General features: G+C 51.8%; 1 protein-coding gene across 1 annotated transcript in view; it reads right to left on the reverse strand.

Annotated features, from left to right (window-relative positions):
- SCN5A (sodium voltage-gated channel alpha subunit 5) overlaps positions 1-12747 on the reverse strand; it is a gene marked incomplete at its 5' end in the record, with an annotated part of 95655 nt that extends 82908 nt beyond the window's left edge. The window contains one exon of the mRNA XM_081072281.1: positions 12591-12747. The remainder of the gene's footprint in view (positions 1-12590) is intronic.
- Positions 12748-21790: the final 9043 nt, after the last annotated feature.

Here is a 21790-nt window from a genome sequence, read left to right on the forward strand (position 1 = left end):
TTACCCCTGGGCCAGGACAGCTTCTCTATCTGCACCAGCCCTACGCGTCCTTCCCAGTAGTCTGGGAGAGCTTCTTCCAGCTGACCACTCCTCCTGGGTTAGAGTTCTCTATCCTGTCTGCTTGTTCAAGCTCTAGGAGCCCCCTATTCCATCCTGTCCCGAGTTCATCAGCTTCTGGTCCCCCTAGGTTCATCTCCCCCTAGATTCTGCTGGCTCCCAAGAATTGACAGAAACAAACGGTGAACTCGCCTTTCCAAACTGGTTCCTCCTGACATCTTTTCCTCGGACACTGGCCACAACTCCCACCCTCACCCTCACCAAACATCACGACCTCTATCCCCAGTGCCACCGCCCTGGGACGGGCCTCCTCACCCCAGGTGGTACCATGCTGATCCCTACATCCCACCAGCATCCTTCCTCTTTCCTCCCAACCCCCACGTGTACCACCCACCACTCCCTGGTATAGATATTCCCAAACACTTCTCCTGCCCTGTATAATGGCAGTCACCTCATGCTCTCCTCACTACCCACCTCCTGCAGGACCACGTCTCTGACTGCCCCCCCACACTGACTTCCCTCCTCTGGCTGAGAGGCTAGCCCCCATGCAGCCTTTGCCCCCTTCCTGGCTGGCCTGAGCTATCTCTGACAGTCCGTGGGGTCGGTCTGCTCTCCCCAAACAGCCTAATGCCTCTTCTTCGGATAGGGCTGGGACACCCGCCTCGGAGTCACCCACCTGGCCTGTCTGTATGGGTATTCATATGGGGCAGAGGTGCTATGGAGGGGAGTATATTGACTGCTCACACCAGAAACTGGTTCCTCCGGTACTGCCTCTTTTCATCTCTTCCTGAAGGCAGGTTTTTCTGAATACACGGGGCACACAGCTAATGCTCCATCAATGGTGGTTACAACCCCACGACACAGAACATGAAGCCGTGGGTACTGTTGAGGTAGAGGAGTGATGCTCAGGACTTCCCTAGTTTCAGCACTAAAATTCCTGCCTCCCAAGATATCCTTATCCTTCATTTCCGGACAAACCAGGACACGGGGTCATCCTATGGAGCAGTGAGGACGGACCCTACTCCAGCCTAACCCCATCTTGCAGCCCCTTCCTGCCCACTCTCCTTCCGGATCCCGAAGGCAGGCATACACCAGCATCCTGAGTCATGTCTGGCATTTTGATTGCCTAGGAATCTGAGCCTTGGGAACACAGGCAAAGAATATTCTTTGCCATGTAAATTTATGCAAAGCACTCTGTGGAAGTGGTTCCCAGGCTTCCTAGAAAATCTCTGGGCCATGCCCCTCTCTCCTGCCCTGCAGTCTGGGGGAAGCTCAGGCTGGAGCATCTACCACCCTGGGCACTGGCTCCACCTATGCCCTGGCCCCCTGGCACTGCCTTCCACTTCACCTTTAGGGAGAGGGTGTGGGTACCATTGAGGCAGCGGCTCACCCCACACAGGGGGACATAAGGGCACCAGGAGCGACTTCATTTCTTCCTTGAGGAGAACACATTAAAACTAATTAATATCTCAACTTGTGGACTCATTAATTGAATGATTCATCGAACATTTAATCAGCACCCATTGTGTACAGGGTCCTACAAATGACAGCATGGAATACTTTTCTTCCCAAGGTGACGGATCCCAAATCAACAGGTGATGATAGGGAAACGAGGAAAAGTCCTCAGCAAAGAGACTCCATAGTGACTTGTAAGGAAATTTCTGTTCAGTCGTGCTGAGACTGGCAATGAGGAAATGCCCTGGGCCACAGAATCCAGCTCTGTGCCCAGCTCTGTTCCCCTCCCGCCAGCTCCCCTTCTAGAAGATTCCTGTTCCGATGTGGGACAGGGAAGTGGTTAGAGCTGTGGATTAGAAGCCAGATTGCTTGTATATCTGGTTCCTGGCCACTTACTTGCCATGTGTTCTTTGGCAAGTTAATTCATGGTTCTCTACCTCAGTTTTCCCATCTGTAAAATGGGGTTAATAAGACAGCTGATTTCACAAGGCCATTGTGAGGCATAAATGTATTAATACTTGCTTACGCTGGGCACACAGGAAATGTTCACTGAACATCACTTGCTATTATTGTTGTGTTTATTGTTGTCATTATTTTCCTAAGAGATCCAGCTCAGAGAACCCTAAAAAGCCTTCCCTTCTCTGCATTAGCTGGCCCTTCCCTTCTCTGCATTCCTGGCACACTTGCATTCCCATACAGGCTTCAGTGCAGGGCAGAGTAATTTACTTTCACACCTGCCTCTCTCTTTGGCCGTATACTGAGCTCCCCAAGCATGATCAGGTCCAACAGAGGTGCCTACAAAGGCCTGGTGAACGAAGGAACAAATGAATGAATAAGTGCCAGATTAACCTCTATTGCCCAGGCACTAACCCACACTGTGACCTTGGATACCGCCATAGTCCCCCGTCCCCGACCTTCCCCCGCTTTCTGAACCTCAGTTTTCTCAACCATGAGCTGGGGTGGGTCATCCCAGCAGTCTCACATGTTCATTATGTGCCAGGGGCTGTACTAGTTGTGTCTTCTAAGTGTGTTTGTGGATCACTTTACTTTACCCTTGCAACAATCCCACCGGGAGGGGTGGGTGTTAGCCCCATTTTACAGATACTTAGAGGTTAAGTAAGCAAGCCCCAGTCTGTGTGCAGCCAGGTATGCAAGCCTAACCACTGCACTGCACTGCCTCCCACCTCTGAGGCCACAGACAGCCTGGAAGAACGTTCATGGCCTTCTGGACCCAGGAAGTGTGGCCTTCCCACCTGGATGGAGAGTGTCTGAGATTCCTCACTCCAAAGCCACGGGGCGGCCTTGTTGGCCTCTGCGGAGGGCTGGTCCTCCCTCTGTGCAGCCTGGCCGGGCAGGCCCACCTATGCCCACGCCTGGGCAGATGCTCCCAGGGAGACATGGCCGATTTCTGCCTGTCTCCCAAAGAGTCAGCAGCTTCCCTGACAGAAATGATTCCCTATAAGGTTTTCTCGCAAGCTCAGGCACCATAGAGCTGCCCTGTCCAACAGGGTAGCCACTCAGCACATGTGGCTAGTACCAATCCAGATGTGAGGTTGTAAATCCACACCGATTTTGAAGGCTTGGTATGATAAAAAATGTCGACTATGTCATGAATAACTTTTAAATATTGATTAGAATTTAAACTGATAATATTTTGGACATACTTGACTACAGAAAATGTGCTAAAATGAATTTCACCTGGCTCGTTTTGCTTTGTCAAATGTGGCTACTGTAAAATTGCAGGTGTGACTCGCATTTGTAGTTCACCTTATATCTGTATTGTTTGGTGCTGCCATAGAGTTCCAGCTACCAGGTCCTAAACCCTTACAGAACTCCACGTGCTTTGGGGCTAGGCAGCCTGCAGACCTGGGCGTGGAGGATGGGAGGGAGTGGGGAATGAAGGGGGAGGAGGAACAGGGCGGGGGTGGGGTGGGTGGGGGGGTGGGGGTGGGCTGGGCTGAAGGAGTCTTGTCCTCAGAGACCAGAAAGTGGCCACCCTGGTTTCAGGCAGTGGCCAGGCGTGGCTGTGCAGGCTGAAGCCACAGGTTGGGATGCTGGGGGGAGGGGTGGACAACATGTTTAAGACCATCTCTCCCTCCCAGGCAATTATCTGCACAATCCTGGCTCTCTTGGGGTAACAGCTTGGACAAAGGCTCGGCGGTGGTGCCAGCTGGTGCTCGTGGCCTGTGCATTCAGGTCCTTGCTCCCAGACCAAAGGCACATTGGCATGTCCTTGTGCGGGGCCTCAGCTAACCGGCTCCCTGCAGCTCCACTCATTTGAGGCTGCACCGGCATTAACCCTGTCCCATCCAGAGTCTGGTTCTCGGGAAGGGGGGTCCTGAGGGGGCTTTCCTGCTCTAATCTCCATCCCAGCCCCAGCAATGTGCGGAAGTCCTACAAAATCACCCCATCCCTGCCGGAGGTGCACACGCCCACCACAGAAGCCGGGGATGCCCTCATTTGCATACATTTGCATCTCATGTATTCCAACACTCAGGCTGAAACCGAGGTGAATTCAGCTGACACGAAAACCCCACCGGCTTGCTCTGTGGAAGTGATTCCCCAGGCAGGGATGAACCAGGGGTCCCTGACACCAGGCCCCACTCTGGAGTGGGGGCTGAGGGGAGAGCTGGTATGGGGGGCGGGGCACCTTTGGCCTGAGCCCTGGATTTAGGCCAAGTGCCCTGTGTTTTCATCCCATTTTCCCCACAATAAGGACAGGGTTTGGGGGCCTGGAAGCAGCTCACTCATCTCACTGAGTGTTCACTGGTGTTTTGGTGCCAGGCCAGGGGAACTGCAAACTCCCCAGGTCATTCAGGCCCCCCTCCATAGGGCACATGGCAGCCCTTCTCCCCAAGTTTGAGTCTTCCTAGTCACCCCCTTTACTGTTGCATGCATAGGGGATCTATAATATGCTGAGCTGTCAGTCAAGGCCCAACATTGCCCTGGGTCTTAGGTCTCCAGGGTGTGAATCTGGATGAGATATAATAGTCCCCTCTTATTCTCAGGAGGTACATTCCAAGGCCCCCAGTGGGTGCCTGAAACCACGAATAGTATCAAATCCCGAATATACTATATTTCTTCCTATACATATATACCTATGATACAGTTTAACTTATAAATCAGGCACAGTAAGAGATTAACAACAGTAACTAATAATAAAATGAATAATTATTAACTACATAACTACAATAACTACAATATTCTACATAACTACAATATCCTGTAGTAAAAGTTATGTGACTGTGTTGTCGTTCTCTGACCTCTGAGACAGCTCCTAAGTGACTAAAGGGTGCACGCATACACAGCGTGGAGATGTTGGGCAAAGGGATGAAAGGGATGATTCACGTTCCAGGCAGGACAGAGTGATGGTGTGAGATTTCATCACGCTACTCAGAATGGTGCACAGTTTAAAACTTATGAATTGTTTATTTCTGGAATTTTCCATTTAATATTTTCAGACTGCATTTGGTAAATGAAACCGTGGAAAGCGAAGCCGCGGATGGAGGTGGGGAACTACTATACTACTCCCAGAAGTTAAACAGCTGGCTCAGTCACCCAGGGGCACTTCTGCCCCAGACCCTGGACCATCCATAATACTTACACACAGTACACACAATCTAGCCAGAAAGGTGCCCACCTATGGCCCAGGAAAAGCCCTTCTTCCTGGCACACAGGTGTCAGGAATTCCACGTGACAGAAATCAGCATCTGAAGTCTTCTGCTAATCCTTTTTTCCAACTTATTTTTCTCATTACCTGGGCTGAAAAAAGGGCTCTGGAGGGGAACTGTGCACTGATGCCTTGGCAACTGAGGCATTTAAGGGGCACCTACTGTGTGCACTGAGACAGAATTTCCCCAAAGAAACCTGGGAGGTCTACACTATAGGCTCTCTTGGCCCCCAGAGGGGGATAAGCCAATCCAATACACAGAACCTGTGCCGTAAAAAGTGTCTGAAAGGATAGCCAAACGTACAGCCCTTTTTCCTTAATACTTTTAAATTGGGGTATAATATATATATAAGGAAACGCGCAGATTTTAGGTGTACAGTTGGGTGAGTATACCTGTGTAACTATTACCCCAATTAAGATAGTAAACAGTCCCATCAGTCCGATCACCCACTACTGTCCCTTTCCAGTCAATCTTCTGATTTCTATCACCATAGGTTAGTTTTCCTTGTTCCAGAGCTTCACATAAATGGGATCATACTGTATGGGGCTCTTGTGTGTCAACTGTCCTTGGTCAACATAATGCTTTTGAGATTTTTACTTTGTATTTGTTGGTGAGAGCCATCTAAATTACCTGTGCCATGCACTGTGAACACAAGTGACCCATCTGGGGACGAGTCCTTAATTCAATCATAAAGGCAAAGGCTGGAAAAAACCCAAAGTCCAGCTATCTCTGGGCATGGTCAGCCCCAGGAGATCCTTTGGAGTTTTTTCTCCCCTCTCAGACATTTCCTGACATAGGAGCTCAGCAATTATACATCTAATAGGCACCCAGGCCCAGCAAGCAAGTGGGGGCTTTCCCTCGGTTTCCAGTTTCACTAGCAACTAGCTGATGCTTTATTGCACTGGCAGTCGGTGCTGTGCCTGACCCACCGCAGTGGTTCCTTTACCTTCCTCCACTCAAGTCTGGCTGTGGTGGGTAGGCTTCTGTCCCTCAGCCTCCCTGCACCCCACACCAGTTGGGTGTCCTTTGGGTGGGTCTGGGCCCAGCGGGGGGGAATGGACTCAGGGATGGGATCTTCCCGGGTATAGGTCAAGGGGCAGCCAGCAGCACTGGGTCGCAGAGAGCAGGCACTTGGGCTCCCAAGGGCTCATTTGGACCACTTTCCTGCTATCGGCCTGGGTCGATGAGGCTGGGGCTTTGATGGCCATGCAGGAGGTATTGATTGGGCTGGGCTTGTCCCTCCCCTGGTCTGATTTTCCCTCCCGTTGTAGATGGTCCAGGGCACCTCTCAGCCCGGCCCCGGATGAGGGAGACGGCTAATGTAGCCTGAGAACTGGTTTGGTGCCTTCAGCCACATTACTTCTCCCTGCCTGGCCGTCCCTCTGCAAACTGCTTCTTGAGCCAGGTCCTTCCTTCACACAGGCCTTCGAGGAATCGATACCCGCCACAAAGGCGTTTACCACCCTACTGATGCCAGGAAGAGCCTTTCTACTGATCAAAATCCATTCCCAGAAAGCACGGGGACTGCATGGGCAAGACCTAGGTGGAGCCAGGGAGACATGGGCCTTGGGCTTAGGGCTCCCTGCAGCCCTGTGTGACCTTGAGCCTATGTGGTGACCAGTGCCGACCTTCCCAGGCTGGTCGGCCCAGTGCCAACCAGGGCCTCCCAGGGCTGTATGGAGGGGAGTGAAAGCCCTTGGAGATGACAACAGCGGCATCTCCAAGTGGGTGAGGGGCCTCCCTGGGCCCACACAGAGGCTGTGAGAGCAGCCCCGTCCTTCTACTTGGTTAATGTCCCATGGGGACTCAAGTTTCCACTGCCGCCCTGGGAGATTTAATCAGGAGAAGAAACTGAAGAGAAAGAGAAGTCCAGCCTCAGAGCAGAAACAGTTTCTTCCTATAATAGGCTTGCAAAGGCTATCTGATCCCTTTTACCTCTCCAAATTCTGTGCATCTTCCATGGCTGGGCTCTAATTCCACCTCCTCCAGGCAGCCTCCCTTGGCTGCTCTGGGCCACATTAACCTCCCACCACGGAGGCTGAACTCCTGACTCCAACGTTGCATTTTCTCTGTCCCAGGCGGATCTCTCTCTGGCCTGTGGGTGAAACTGGGAGGCCTGAGGGTCCTCAGTATCCTTTCCTATCTTCCCAAAGTAGTAAACAGAATGAGGAATAGGCAAGAGAGATTGATGAATTGTCCCATTGGACACTGATTTCAACAATTACAGCTAAATTTTTGGCTTGGGGCACACCGGATACCTCTCCAGGAAATGAGGTTGGAGGTGGGGCAGCTGTGGGCATCAGCTCCTCAGCCCAGGGGATGGAGTGAGGGTGGCACGGCAGGCAGGAAAGGTACTACAAGTTTCAAAGAGTCCAGTATCGTGCCAGCCTCGGCGCCTGTCCCCACAAAGCCTAGTCCTGGACTCCCTCCCCCATTTGAGGGTCTCAGGCCCCAGGAATTGACGTGGGGTCTCTATAAATAGCACCCATATTGATCATCTTAAAAAGACACGGTATGTTCTAGGCCCACAGAAAGAAGAGTTGTGTCTAAATATAGTCTCATCCCGAGGAACTGCTGCCAGCCCGAGGCGAGCGGTGTAAGCTGTGCATAACCAAAGGGGTAGTCTGAAGGGGCAGGTCACTGAGAGAGTGGGGGTGGAAACGGATGCAAGGAACCTCTCCAACCCTGTCCCATTTCCTCTGCTCCAGCTCCAGCAGCCAACCCTGCCTCAGGAGTTTGTCCCTGCCTCAGGGCCTTTGCACTTACAGTTCTCCCTTTACAAGACAGTCTTTTCCCAGATCTCAAGATTGCTTCTTTCTTGTTATTTAGGTCTCAGTTTAAGAGGCTTTCCTTGATCAGCCAGGCAAGAGTCACTCTCATTTCTCCATCACATCATCCTGTTTTATTTTATTTATCATACTGGGCATTATCTAAAATTATTTTCTTCATCTATCTATTTAGTGGTATTCAGTCTGTCTTTCCCCAGTAGTTTGTAAACTTCATGAGAGCAGTTATTGTATCGGAATTGTACACCTTCTAGAATCTTCCATGGCACAGGGTAAGGTGCTGAATATCCTATCTGGGCTTTCTCCCACCATCCCAGGATGAACTCTGCCTCAGGTCTCCGCCTCAGGCCTGTCTGGACTGGCAGAAGGCAGTGGGCATCCAGTCCTAGACTCACTCTGCAGCCCCAGCCATTCCTGTGACTGCTCTGCTCCCTGCAATGTCCAGCCTCCGTCCAGAGGCTGCCCCCTGGCTCCACCTTCTCCTCTCTATGCTTCTTTGTGGATTTAGCCACAGGACTTTTGCTCCAGTCCCTCTACTCCTGGATACCTGCTCTAGATGACCTCATGTGTCCCCAAACACGGCTTTCTGGGACACATTTCTCTCCTCAGAGCAAGATCTCCATCCTCTTCCTGTCCCTCACCCCCAGCCGGAATCACTGCCATCAAAAATCTCAGAGACTCATAGGAAGAGTTATTTCACCCTGGGCCTTCCTGACTGGCCCACTGAACAAACCAGAACAACTGAGACCTCATGGACACAATTTTAACTCACAGATCTCTGGCCCCCCACTGTGAGGAAAAGGCGTTTTCTCCATAAGCACCCACACATGGGTGCACTGCATGGACACACATGTCTACAGTGTCCACGTCAGGCTCTCCTTACAATCCTCCCTTGACTCCACCCTTTGCTGGCTCCCCTCTATCTCTCTCCTCCCTCTTAAACCATCAAACTCCTTGAAAGAGCTGCCTACGCATGCTGTCTCCACGTCCTCAGCTCCCGCTCACTCCTCAACCCACTCCAGACTGACTTCTATTTTCATTCATTCATTCACTCATTCATTCATCAATCTGTGCTGGGCACCATATGCTGTAAATGTTAAGAGGGAAATTTCTGTTGCCAAAGTCACCAGCACCCTCACTGTTGCTCAATCTAATGGACACTCGTTTTTGAATTATGCTTTCATGCTTTCTTTCTTTCTTTTTTTTAAAAATGTATCCATGAACTTTTCAGAACATATCTTCTTAATTCTCTCAGCAGAAAGAAACAGGACACCCCCTTTCTTCTCATCTCCTTGCTTTCTGTGACACCTCCCACTCCTAGCTCTCCTCCCACCTGCTGTGACTGCTCCTTCCCACTTCCTTGCAGACTTCTCCTGCCTCAAAGGTTGGACTGCCTCACGGCTCCGGGCGCCACTCTTTCCTCTCTCACCTTCTTCATATTCGCATCGCCCGGGTGTTTTTAAAACTGTTGGTGCCCAGGCCTCACCCCAGAGTCAAGTGAATTAGAATCTCGGGTGGAGCCAGGGCATAGATTTGTTTTGTTTTGTTTTTGAAGCGTTCTAAGTGATGCTGATGTCGCCAGGGTTGAGAACCACGGGTCTACACTCTTGCTGGACAATCTCATTCACTAACATGGCTCCAATGAGCAGCCTCTGCTGATGATTGCAAGTTTCCACCTCTTGTCCAGTTCTCCTTCCTGAACACTGGACCCTTCCCTCCAACGGACAGCTGGATGTGGGCATCTCTCCCTGGAAGTACTACAGGTTCAAATCAGAACGTTGAAGCACCCATCACTTCTCCTTTGTTCTTCATCAATCAAGCTTGCCATCCCAAACTTCACTCGCCCATTCCTTCTCTCACAGTGTGATATGGTGGCAATGAACCTCACTTAATGGGCCATCAAAGCTAGGAACGGGAGAGTGGCATATCACTTAACAGAAGGACGGTGGGACGCGACAGGTTCTAACACTCGTGGTAACCTGCCTATCCCTGTCTTCAATTAAAGGACTTTTGACAGCACCTGTGGTCTGCACTGGAGAGCAACTATTCCATAGAGAAGATAAATATTGACACCTGGGCTCAAACAAGTCCTGCTACTTAATAGACATGTGACAATGAGCAAGTTGCTTAACCTTTCTGGGCTTTCAGTTTCATCACCTGCAAAATGATCTTTATCATGGTCTCTCCCTTCAGGATTGGTGCAAAGATTCAGTGACATGAGCCATATAAAGTACTTAGTGCTCTGCTAGGCCAGCAGACAGCATTCAGTGAATGTTAGCTATTTTTAGTACCATTACTGGGGATAAATTCCCAATTCCTGAACAGAGCTCAGAAGGGCCCCTAGGACTCTGACCTTGGCTTTGGCTTCTGCGCTTCTCTCCCTCACACCAGGGGATCTAATGGGTCTCTCACCGGGGGACTGAACTAACAATTGTGCTGTTTCACATTTCTGTGTGCTGTTGGCACATGCCAGTCCTGATGGCTGGACTGTACCTTCTCTACCTGGAAAACTCCTATTCATCCTTTAAAACCCAGGTGGAAGGTTGTATTTGTTAGATAGATACCAATGACTCTCCTGGCCAAAGGTCACTGCTCCTCTTTTGATGCATACCTTCCCAGTAACCTTCCCAAGGGTCAGCAGGAATGAGCTTCCTGTAAACAGAACAGGGACTGCTACTGCCCGCTGCCCCAGGCTGCCCCCGGGACTCCCTTCTCCTTGGATTGCCTAGACACCAGCCTCCCTGCTCCCCAACGCTCAGCTGTCTCGGGTGCTTCCCAACAACTCCTCTAAGCTTGCTCTTCCTGCTGAGTCAATCCTGGAATTTTTCCAGAGGACTTTCGATCACCACACAGAGATTGGCCAAGCACCCCAGAGGTACAGCAGCTGCCCGTGACACATTGGGCTGAATGCTTGTTCTTGGCATCTTAGGGTCAGTTTCCTTTTGCTCAGATCCTCCTTGGTCAGTCTTAGGTCAGTTTGGTCCCCAGGAAGTAGATCTCGATGAATCTTTACCCTAAATGGTGCCCTAAATCCACTGACTCTCTAGGTGACCTTGTATAAGTCCTTGACCCACTCAGCCTCAGTTTCCCCCTGCACAATGTGGTGGTGATGAATGTGCTTGATTAAAAGTTCAGTGACGCTCATTTCTGTACACGGCTGGACATTCTAGCATAACACAGTCCCTTCCCCACTCTCCTGTGACAGCAGCTTGGCTTGAGCCTGCGCCACCTTCATTCCGCCTTCCAGTGCCATTCATTATCTCTCCCTCACATGCACCTGCCCAGTTCTAACTGGGAGGAGTTGAGGGCAGCAATGGAGTTGAGTGAGCAGCAATGGCCTGGGCCACGGTGGTTGGAGCCTTTGCTGTTCAGGGTCCCTCTGGATTGTGAGGGGATGGTGGGAATCAGGGAGAATGGAGGTGCAGGGGCATGGTGGGTCATGTGGTGCGCCTGTCTTCTGGGGCTGTCCAGGCTCACTGGGGCTTGGGGTCTCAGCAGGAGGTGAGGATCCAGCTGAGGGAGGGCAATGCTAGCCCAAGACCCCAAGAGGAAACTGATCTCAACACTCTAGGCCGGTCTCAAGGCACTAAGGAGAGAGAAGATGGACTCCTGCCACAGCCTCAGCCATGGCTTCCTGATTCGGCTCTGCGCTGACCTCCAACAGGTGTTTCAAGACGGGCCTACCGCCAGGGCCTTGTCCCCAGCACTCCCCCACCACTGCCACTCTACACACCTCTGGCCCCCACAAGGTGAGGCACCTCCACTTCCTCCTAGGACGCCACCAAAGACTATCAAATAACAGAGAAGGCCAGAGCCGCCTCCCGTCAGGGCGCCTGGATCTGCCCAGGTCAGAGCCTGGAGGGCAGAGAGCTCGCCCCAGTCCCAGCGCGCAGAGATCTCCCTTGGTGAGAGCGCACGCAGATCTCTCCGCCTTCAGGGCGCACAGAGACCAGATGCCGCTTCATTAGGGTGTCAGAAGGCACAGAGATCTCTTCGTAGTCGGAGTGCGCAGAGATAGAACACACCCAGAGATCTCTCCCCATCAGGGCGCACAGAAACCCGTCTCTGGTCTGGATGGGCAGAGAGCTCGTCCCAGGGAGGACAGCCGGGGCGGACGGCTCCGCACCACCCACAGAACAGGGGTGCTTGACCCCCTCCCCCATCCCCATCCCCGCACGTTCAGCTCACCGCTCTCTGGAGCCACACTCATCGCGCGCCTAGTCGCCGCTCTGACCTTGGGGTCTCCGGCCTCGGGAATCCGGGCCCCAACCTCAGACTTTCCCCGAGCCTGCGGCGGGGTCGGCGGGGAAACCGGGGCCGCACCTCCCCCTCCCCCTCCCCCGGCCCCCGACAGCGCACAGGGAAACCCGGAAGGAAAGGGAAGGGGAGGGGGCGCGCGGCGCTTAGAGACGCCCTCCTCCGGGGATCCCCTCCAGTCAGGCAGAGCTGCGCTCCTTCTTCCCCGCTTCCCACCCTGCGGGGCAGTGATGGGGGGAGAGCTGCCGGGCACTACCCGGACAGAGGAGGAAGAGCGCAGGGGCTGGAGGCTGCGACCCTCGAGGAGGAAAGTTGGGCGGCGGCAGGCGGAAGGGGCTCGGGCCGGGCCGGGGCGCGCGCTCACCTGCTGGTCCCCGCCGGGGCCCCGGGATGGGCGGCGGGTCGGTGCGGACTCCGCTCGGAGCCGGGCTCACGGCACTAGGCGCAGTCTCAGCGGCCCCGGGGGCGCGATCCCCGCATCCCACGGGCGCCGCCGCCGTCTCGGCTCCGCGGCTCGGCTCGGGCTCCCGGGCTCCGCAGGAGGCGCGGGCTAGGGCTGGGGGCGGGGTCGGGGGCGGGCCCCGCCTGGGATCGGCCTGGGGCTCGGGGCCCCGGGCTGGCTCCGCCCCAGAGCGACGCGCCTCGGGTTCCGCACGTGGCGCTCCGCCCGCCGAGAGGGAGAACACCTCGGCCCCCGCGGGGGAGCACCCCCCACACTGGCCCGGCGGCGCCCGGTCACAGACAGCCGCCCACGAGGACACGGACAGACACACGTGGATACCGGCATACGCTGGGGTACACCCACACCGACCTGGGGACGCTTTGCCACAGAGAGCCACCCACGCAGACATGGACCGGCACACACTGACAAACCCTGGCCGAAGTACATACACGCATCCCCACTGATGTGGGGACCCTACACCAGACACCCTCCCCCACGGAAACGGACGTACACTGACATTCACACCCTGACACGCACAGACACCCAGACTGAGGCAAACACACCTGCACCCTGAGACACACACACATTGACACACACACACCCACATGGACACAGGCAGATACATCACTGACACACTGTCACCGAGGCAGACACTGACAAACTCAGTGACACCCACATGACTCGGAGACACACACCCACTGACACAGAGACACACACTCACGTAGAACCACCTTCTCCTGGAGACTCAAGCCCAGGCAGTACCCAAGTCTGCACAGGGGTGGACACCTGTACTGACGCTTACACACACGGACACACGTGCTGACGGCCAATGCACACCCCGATCAGAAACAGGGACAGGAATAACGGAGACACCCACCGCTTTGAGCTACAAACAACGCACACCTTGACACAGGGAGACACTCACATGTTGACATTGAGATAGATACCGTCTCTCACAGGGACACAGGGATCCACGTACTGACAAACAATCACACGCACACCCAGGCTGACCCACAGGGAAACACTCCCAGGAACACAACTCCTTGTTTAAACAAAACAGGCCACCATCTTTTGCCCACGGGCCAGTAACGTCGTTGGAAGGGGTGGTATGCTTCACCCCGAAGGTGGTCACTCCCCAGAGCGTCCCAGGAGCGCGTGCACACACACACACACACACACACACACACACACGCACACACACAGGCTTTGTCTTCTTCCCCAGCAGCATTTTACTCTCCTGACACAATTCCAAGGCTCCTAGAAGTAAGAATTGTTCTTGGAGGGCAAAAGGGTGTTGAGGTCTCAGAAAGCAATGAAGCGCTGTGTTTGGGATCTCAGAGGTTGTGACCTGCGCTCCAGTACTGGGATCTTGGAGAAGTCACCAGGGGACCACCGTCCCTTTGGACCTGAGCGTGTGGGGCTTCAGGGGTCACTGGGTGCCTTACATATATACTGAGAAGCTGCTTGTGCTTGCAGGAGGGGCCTGAATCAGGAAGAAAATCAGTCTACATAAAATTTCGGGACACAGGACCCTTTCTGGCCACGGGTTCCGGTTGGGTGGCTGGCAGCCAAGGCTTCCAACCCCCTAACGGGCCTCAGGCTGGCCAGCATCTCCCACTAGCGGCTAAAGGGGGAAGTGCAGGCAATCTCAAACAGCCCCGGGGGCGGGACCGACCACTTTCCTTAGTTCACCCCCTGGTGGGAGGAGAGGGCAGAAGTGGAGCTCTCTCTGAAGTCTTCAGCCACCGGCTTCTGGGACCCAGAATGAGGATTCAAACTAGCGAACGGATATTGGACCAAGCAGGAGATGAGCTAGAACGGAGGCTGCCGGAGGTGGGCATTAGAGAGCCCCCTGCTTTATCTACATATAGCAGGGATGGGCTTTTCATTTTTCTCCTTTGCACTGGGCGCTAGGATGTTGCCAGCAGGAGAGGAGGGCTAAGCCCCATGCATCTACATGCACCTTAAATTTAAAAGAGAAACCCATGAGGAGGAGCGACTAGAGCTGTGACCCTGTGAAGATTCAGCCGACATATCTGGTGGTCTGAGGCTGCAGCGGCAGGAAAGGCAATGGGCCTGGGTCACCACCGCCTACAAGGAGCCCTTGCCAAGATCTGGACAAGTCCTTCCTCTTTTCCAGACCCCATTTAATTAAAGAAGGAACATGCAGTCAACAGTCAGAGGTTTCAAAGGTTTTTCAAACCAGTGTTTTCTTTAGTCCACACTTCCCCTTACCTCAGGTTCAAAGTTGGGTTAAGGACGTTGTTGTCATGCATTCATACAAGACTCCTCTCTGGTATTACTTTTATTTCTTCCTTTGCTCCCATGATCTCACTGCCATGTCTCTCCCACACAGGCGTCCTTTCTAATAGCTAAAGCACGTCTTTAAATATGAAGACGTCTTTGTAAAATATGTAGTATTGTTGTTTGTGCTTATGCGGTTTCTATTTTTACTGACCCATGCTTTTCTTTTTCTGTTTTTCTTCTATCAAATGATAACCCACACATGGAAAAGTGCATAAACCCTAAGTGTTCAGCTCAAGGGTTCTCACTAGTTGAACACATTTCTACAAACAGCCTGCAGGTCAAGAATCCTAAACATCACCTGCACCCAGAAGTCCCTTTCATGCCCTCTTTCTGTCACCACCCCTTTCCCTCAGGGTTAACTACTAACCTCAAATTCAACTTCCTATACTAGTTTTGCCTATGTTTGATGTTTATTTACATTGAATCATATAGTATGAACTTTTGTGTCTGGCTTCTTTTCATCAGCTTTAGGTTTGTGAGATGCATCTTTATTACTTGTAGTTTTAGTTTGTTTGTTCTCATTGCTGTATAGAATTGCATTGTGTGAATACACCGTGCTTTACCCATCCATTCTACTGCTGATGGCTGCTTGGTAGTTTCTAGTTTGGGGTTCCTAGGAATAGCACTGCTATGAATATTTAAGTACAGGAATTCAGTGAACATATGTATGCATTTCTGCCAGGTACATACCTGAGAGCCAGAATTGCTGGGTCATGGAGAGAGTGTGTTTCCTTTCAATAGACACTACCTAACGGTTTTCCAAAGTGGTTCTACCAATGCACACTCCATCAACAGTGACCGTGTGAGAACTGTGGTTCATCTGTACCCTCCAGCACTTGGTATTTTTATCTTCCACATTTGCCATTTGAGTGGGAGTGCAGAGGTTTCACATTGTGGTTTTAATTGGCATTTCCCTGATGACTAATGAAATTGAGCGCTCTTTCATGGTTTATTGGGCATTTGTGTGTTATATGCTTTTCATTTATGGAAATGAGTATTGTTCTAACTTTCATTTGTTTCCTTATCTTTCTCCCCCAACACTCTGCTTTTGAGCTCTATCCATGCGGGGGTGTAGGCAGCCAGTCCCTTGCTTCTGACAGCTGCAGGGTGTTCTGTGGTATGCACCCACCCAAATGTATCCATTCCTCTAGGTAGATGGGAGGTAGGACTGAAGACAGCCCTTGGATGGAAGAGTAGTAACTGGCTTGTGTTTCTGATTTCCTCCCTCTGATAATGCCTGAGATGAGAGAAGGGAAGAAGCAAGCTGATTTGGGGTTCAGAACCCATAAACTATTAACTAGCCATCTTAAAAGGCAGAGGTGCAGGTTGGGGCTGAAAACAGGAGGGCTGGTGGAAAACCGGTAGACCCATAGATACCTCCCACCCCTACCCCGCGACCCCCACACCCGCAACCTCTGGCTCTGGGAGGGAGCATCTGGTATGAGTGAGGAACCTTACTGAGAGTAAGGGGATCTAGCAAGACCCCTGGTTCCCTACCTCTGCTAGGTGCCAGAACTCTGGCAAAGGCTTGGGGAATTCCTCATTGAGAAATGACCAGCCTAAGAGAAAAACCCTCTGATTCGGGGCACACACCCACCCACCTCTAGTGCAAAGCCCACCTACCTGCCAAGTAGTACTGCTCGCTCCACATGCATTCCCATCTCCTACTCCTTGCCTATCTCTCCTACGAAGGCTGTACAAGCCAGGTATTTGCCTCTCCGGTTGTCCCTGTACTCAGCACTGGCCATGTGACTCGATAATGGCCACGAGTCACAAGCAAAGCTTTGCTGGGGAAGGGTGGTTTCTGGGAAAGCATTGCTTTCCTGGTAAAAGGAGCAGCTGGGTGAACTATCTTCCCTCTTGCCCTTCTTCCTGCCTTGAAAGGGGCCACGATGCTTAGAGCTGACGAAGCCATCACACAACCATGAGGGGAAGGGCAGGAGATGTGCAGATGGTGACCCGATGACAGTGAGCCACAGAGCCCTCACCTTCAGACTTCTCTTCTATTCTGTGTGAACAAATGAGAAGGGATTCTCTGTAACTGCAGCCAGATTGTGTTGGGTGGGGAGTGATCTGGAAGCCCAGGTGCTCGTAATACAAACGGTTTACCAGCCCTTCTGTTTTTAGCCATACTCTCCTCCCTCTTCAAAGGTACCTAGTGAGCGAGCTCCAGAAACTTTCTAGGGTTTTGAGGAGGGCAACCTGTGCTTTCTTTTGGCACCTCTCCCTCTGCGGGCACTTCAAATTCAGCCTTCCCTATCAGTTACTGTTCAAACTTCCAAAAAGTTGTCATGAAACCAGAGGGCCAACAGAGTCCGGGGCTTGTGCTGCCTGCACCACTCAGCCAATAGACCAACACAGGAACTGAGCTATAGGATAAACATTTATTGTCAGAGCAGTGGTGATCTGAGAAGGCAGCAGGTTAACACCTTCAAAAACTGCCTTAACATTCTCAGACTGGCTTAGGGTATTGAAGGGAAAATCTGGGCTTTCCTCCAGAGGCCAGGTTTTGGTTCGAGGGGGTCTGCATGGAGCCTTCCCTCTGGCAACATGGTTCTCTAGTGGCATCAGCAACCCAGGAACAATAATGGGAGTAGCCTGGAAAGAATGCTAGACCATAGAGATTGTGACCAGTAAGTCGAAGGGTATTAATCATAAGTTTCTAGGTAATTTTCTAAAACAGGGAATTGGAACAGAGGACATTCTGAGCTCAAGCCGCAGGGGGGGATGATCAATTGTTAAGTTACAGGTCAAGGAAAGGTGGGCTGGGGTCGTTGTGAGACTTCTGAGGCCTCTCCTATGGGGTCCCCACCAGGACCTACTTCAGTCAAATCTGCTCTTGCTTCCTCTTCTGTAAATTTTGTACTTGTAGGTTTATGCCTTTCAAAATTATTTCACTGTCATTGAGTGAAGTCTCAAGGGATATCTTTGAATCTACTATATTTTGAAGAAAGTCCCCCATTTCAGTTTCTACGCAGCTAATTTTAAGGAGTAATCAGATGTTACTCTTGTGGGTTCTCAGTATTCTCCTAGAAAGAGACTTTGCTTTGTTTTGAATTCTGAGGCAGTCGAGATCTTCTCTCTTAGGAGAGGCAGAGAAAAAGAGAAATGTATTCATGGTCAAGGGCAAGGGCACAACCTGTTTCCAAAGGGGGTGATCTCTCCTTTATACCTAGGTGATGGTCAGGCTAATGCCCTTAGCAGAGGGACTTCTGCCAGATGGGCTGTGCTATCTCCTGCATGTGCCCTCAGACACACACACACACACACACACACACACACACACACACACACACACACACACCCTTGCCTCTGCTGGCTCCCCACCAGCCCCAATGAAGCCGGTCTCCAAAAGAGGAAGAGCTGTCCAATCCTCGAGACACTTGACTGCCATCTGCTGGAGAGTGGAGAGGAAATAGACAAACCTCTGATGACCAGGAATGCGCATCATATCCCAAGATTGTGTGAAACACAACTGGATCTGGCAGCCTGCCAGAAGCTTAGATCAAATTTATTGCTATTGTCCACGTGACCTCGGCCTAGACACATAATATTTCCGGACCTTTCTTTACTCACATATAAAATGGAATAACTATATACTCACCTCACTGAGTTGTTGAGAGGATCAAATGAAATAACATGTGGAAAAGTGTTTGAAATGGAATAAATATTTTACAGAACCAAGCAGTAATACTAACTAAAGCCTATCCACGATTTGCCTTCTGTTGGGTTCCCCAGAAACAGACTCCGAGAAGGAGATTTGCATGCAGGAGGTTTCTAAGGTACACTTGGGAACAACATCCGTAAGCATGTGAGGCGAGCAGGGTTTGGCAGAGGGAGAAGTGGACCCTCAATGCAGTTGCAACAAAAGCCTCAGCCACGCCCACAGGAAGCTCTGGAGCTCGATGACCCCGTGGAGTTGTCCCAAATTGAGGCCAGAGGAGAGTGAGCAAGCTTTTTTGCCTCCACTTCAGCCAGTCATTGGCGGCGGACGGCACCTGCTGAGGGGCCATACGCTTGGAGGAGGCAGTTCCCTTGAGGCTCGGGCAATGGACAGGGACACAGCTGTGAGCCATCAGCAGCCACACTCCCGGCAGCTGGAGAGACAACCGTACCTCCGACCTGAAAGGGCATCTGGGCAGCTGACTGCAGCATCCCCTCTACCCTTGGTGGTATATGTGGGGGAGTGTGTGTTAGACAGTCTTAGACGTCGGGTAGTCAGAGGCCACTGCTCTGCACATGAGCTTGAGCTAGAGGTTCTGGTTGCCCAGAAACAGGGGTCGTGCACTTTGAAACAAGAGACTATGTTTTGCTTCCGGTCTGGTTCATTTTTCTGGCTAGACATTTCCTCCCCCATGCTGTCAGGAGTGCTCTTGGTGGATGCCATACGACCGGTATAAGAAAAGAGCCAAAGATGGATTCTGTACACAGAGGAACTCCCTGGCTTTGGGTTTTGCAGAGTAAGAAGCAACAGACTGCTGCGGCTGGGGTGTGATCTCCAGGCATCGTCCTTTCCACTTGGCTGGCCTTTCTGACAGCTTTCCTTACACACAGCACATTCCCTAGAAGTACCCCAAGTCCACATGGGATATCCCGTTTCCCCATATTCTATTGGTCACCCTGAGTTCTGCCACCTTCACAACGGTGACACAGTTGCCCTGTGTCCTGTCATAGTTCACGTCCATGCAGTGGTAGAGGTGAGGTAAAGGTTCAGCGTGAGACATTCAGAGGCTGCAAATTGGAGTCCCAGCTGCTGAATGCAGCCACGGATGCATTTGTGTGTGTGTTGGGGGGCGGCAAGGTAGGTACAGTGTATCATCAAATAGTTTATTACACTGTGAATATCTTTAGGTGGGACACCACTCTCCAGTTCTCATTGTTTTCTACCACTCCTTATTGTATTGTGTTTATTAACATTATTTGCATGGCCCTGCAGGCCTTTGAGTTTTTCTCTCCTGGATTAGGGCCAAGCAGCCCCACGAGAACTCTGGAGCCCCCAATGTGGCCATGCGAACTAGAATCAGAAGTAGGTGGTACAATGGGAGGCTGGGAATGCTGGCTCTGGGCAGGCTCTATTGTGACGAGCATGTACATCAGGGGCAGGGATGGGACTGAGATTGGTGGGGAGAATGACGTGGGTTATAGGGAGCTGGTGACCTGTGCTCAGAGCTGGAGACCTCGGTCGGATGGGCACGGTGCTTGGGTACTGAGTTTCCACCACAGTTTGATTTTTATACCTTTAAGAAGCATTTCTGTCGATACACATGACATGGATGAATCTCAGATGTGCTGTTAGGCACATTAGAAGTCGTTCTCAAAAGGTTACATATATACTATAGGATTCCATTTACATGACATTCTCGAGAAGGCAAAATTAAAGGAACAGGAAACAGATCAGTGGTTGCCAGGGGGTGGGCATGGAGGGAAAAGTGGGGTTGGTGACAAAGGGACAGCACGAGGGAGGGAGCATTTTAGGGTGATGGAACTGTCCTGTATTTTGACAGTGGTGGTAGTTTCATGACTCTGCATTTGTCAAAAACTCCTAGAACTGTACAGCAAAAACGATGAATTTTCCTGAATGCAAATTAAGATGTAAGTAAATACAAATTTAAAAGGTAAAAAGGAAGGCATCTTTACCTTTTTGAACAGAAGTGGTACTTCCTTCAGGGATGTGTGACTGTGTGGTATGTGGGTGTGTAGAAGAGAAACCAGTGGTAGGTGTGGTTCTCGAAGAAATGGTAGTCAGAGCCGCTATTCTGAGCCCCAAAGAACTGGAACAATCCTGGACTTCAGGTATTCAATCTCTACTGCTCTGTGCCTCAGCTTCAGCTAGAGGTCTGGTTGCTCAGAAACAGGGGTCGTGGACTCTGAAACGAAAGACAGTTTAATTTTTGGTTCTGTTCTGCTTTGTTTCTCTGGTCAGACATCTCCTCCCCAATGCTGAGGTGGAGGAGAAAAGGGGAGGGCCGGTGACTGCATCCTTGTCCCATGTTTGGGGAGCTTCTGAGCCTCCCCAGCTTCTGCCCCTCCCCGGTACCCACGGCTTCTTAAAAATGAAAACCGCCCTGGTACAGAAAGAGGACTGGATGTAGGGTCAGCAGCCCTAATTGACCCAGGTCCTCGTGCTGTGCAGGCTAATTGCTAGACTCCTCTGAGCCTCAGTTTCCCCATCTCTAAGAGAAAAGCCTTGGGATTACGAGATTCTCCTCCAACATTCTGCAAGAATGTGCAGTAACGAAGGAAGGGTGCCCACAGCTCTGCAGGCATCCAAAGAGGGACTGCCTGCGGCTGCCTCTCCCATAGTGGCATCTAAACACTGACTTGAGGCCTGGGAGGCCCTGGCTGGTAAACTGCCGACCCCCACGCCACCTGCACACTCCCAAGAGAAGTGGATGAACAAAGGTGCCAGACCTGACAGGAGAATTTAGAAGACTTTGTAGGGAATTGGTTTTCTCGCAGGAAGTCAATGCTTCAGGCCAGAAAATACTCAGAACTGGCAGCGACTGACAAAAGCTGCCTCTTGTCTGCAAGTGTATCAGCTTCTGAGGAGATAAGAGGCAGGGGCTGGAGTGCAGGTTTCTCAAGGGAACGGTGACAGGAGAACAGGAGAGCTGCCTCCCACTCTCACAGGCTCAGAGCTTCTGGGCTGCCAGGGCGCAGACGGCAATCTCTCCAGACCCCTCACTGCTCCCATGGTGGGAGACAGGACCAGGAGTGACCTGCCCAGGGTCTGTAATTGGCAGTGGCTGCTGCAGGGGTCCCTGGGGGAGGGCCTGGGGATCTGGCATCCCGAATGTGCACTGGGGGAGGACAAA

Source organism: Rhinolophus hipposideros (genome assembly GCF_964194185.1).
Source record: "Rhinolophus hipposideros genome assembly, chromosome: 14".
NCBI classification, from domain to species: Eukaryota; Metazoa; Chordata; class Mammalia; order Chiroptera; family Rhinolophidae; genus Rhinolophus; species Rhinolophus hipposideros.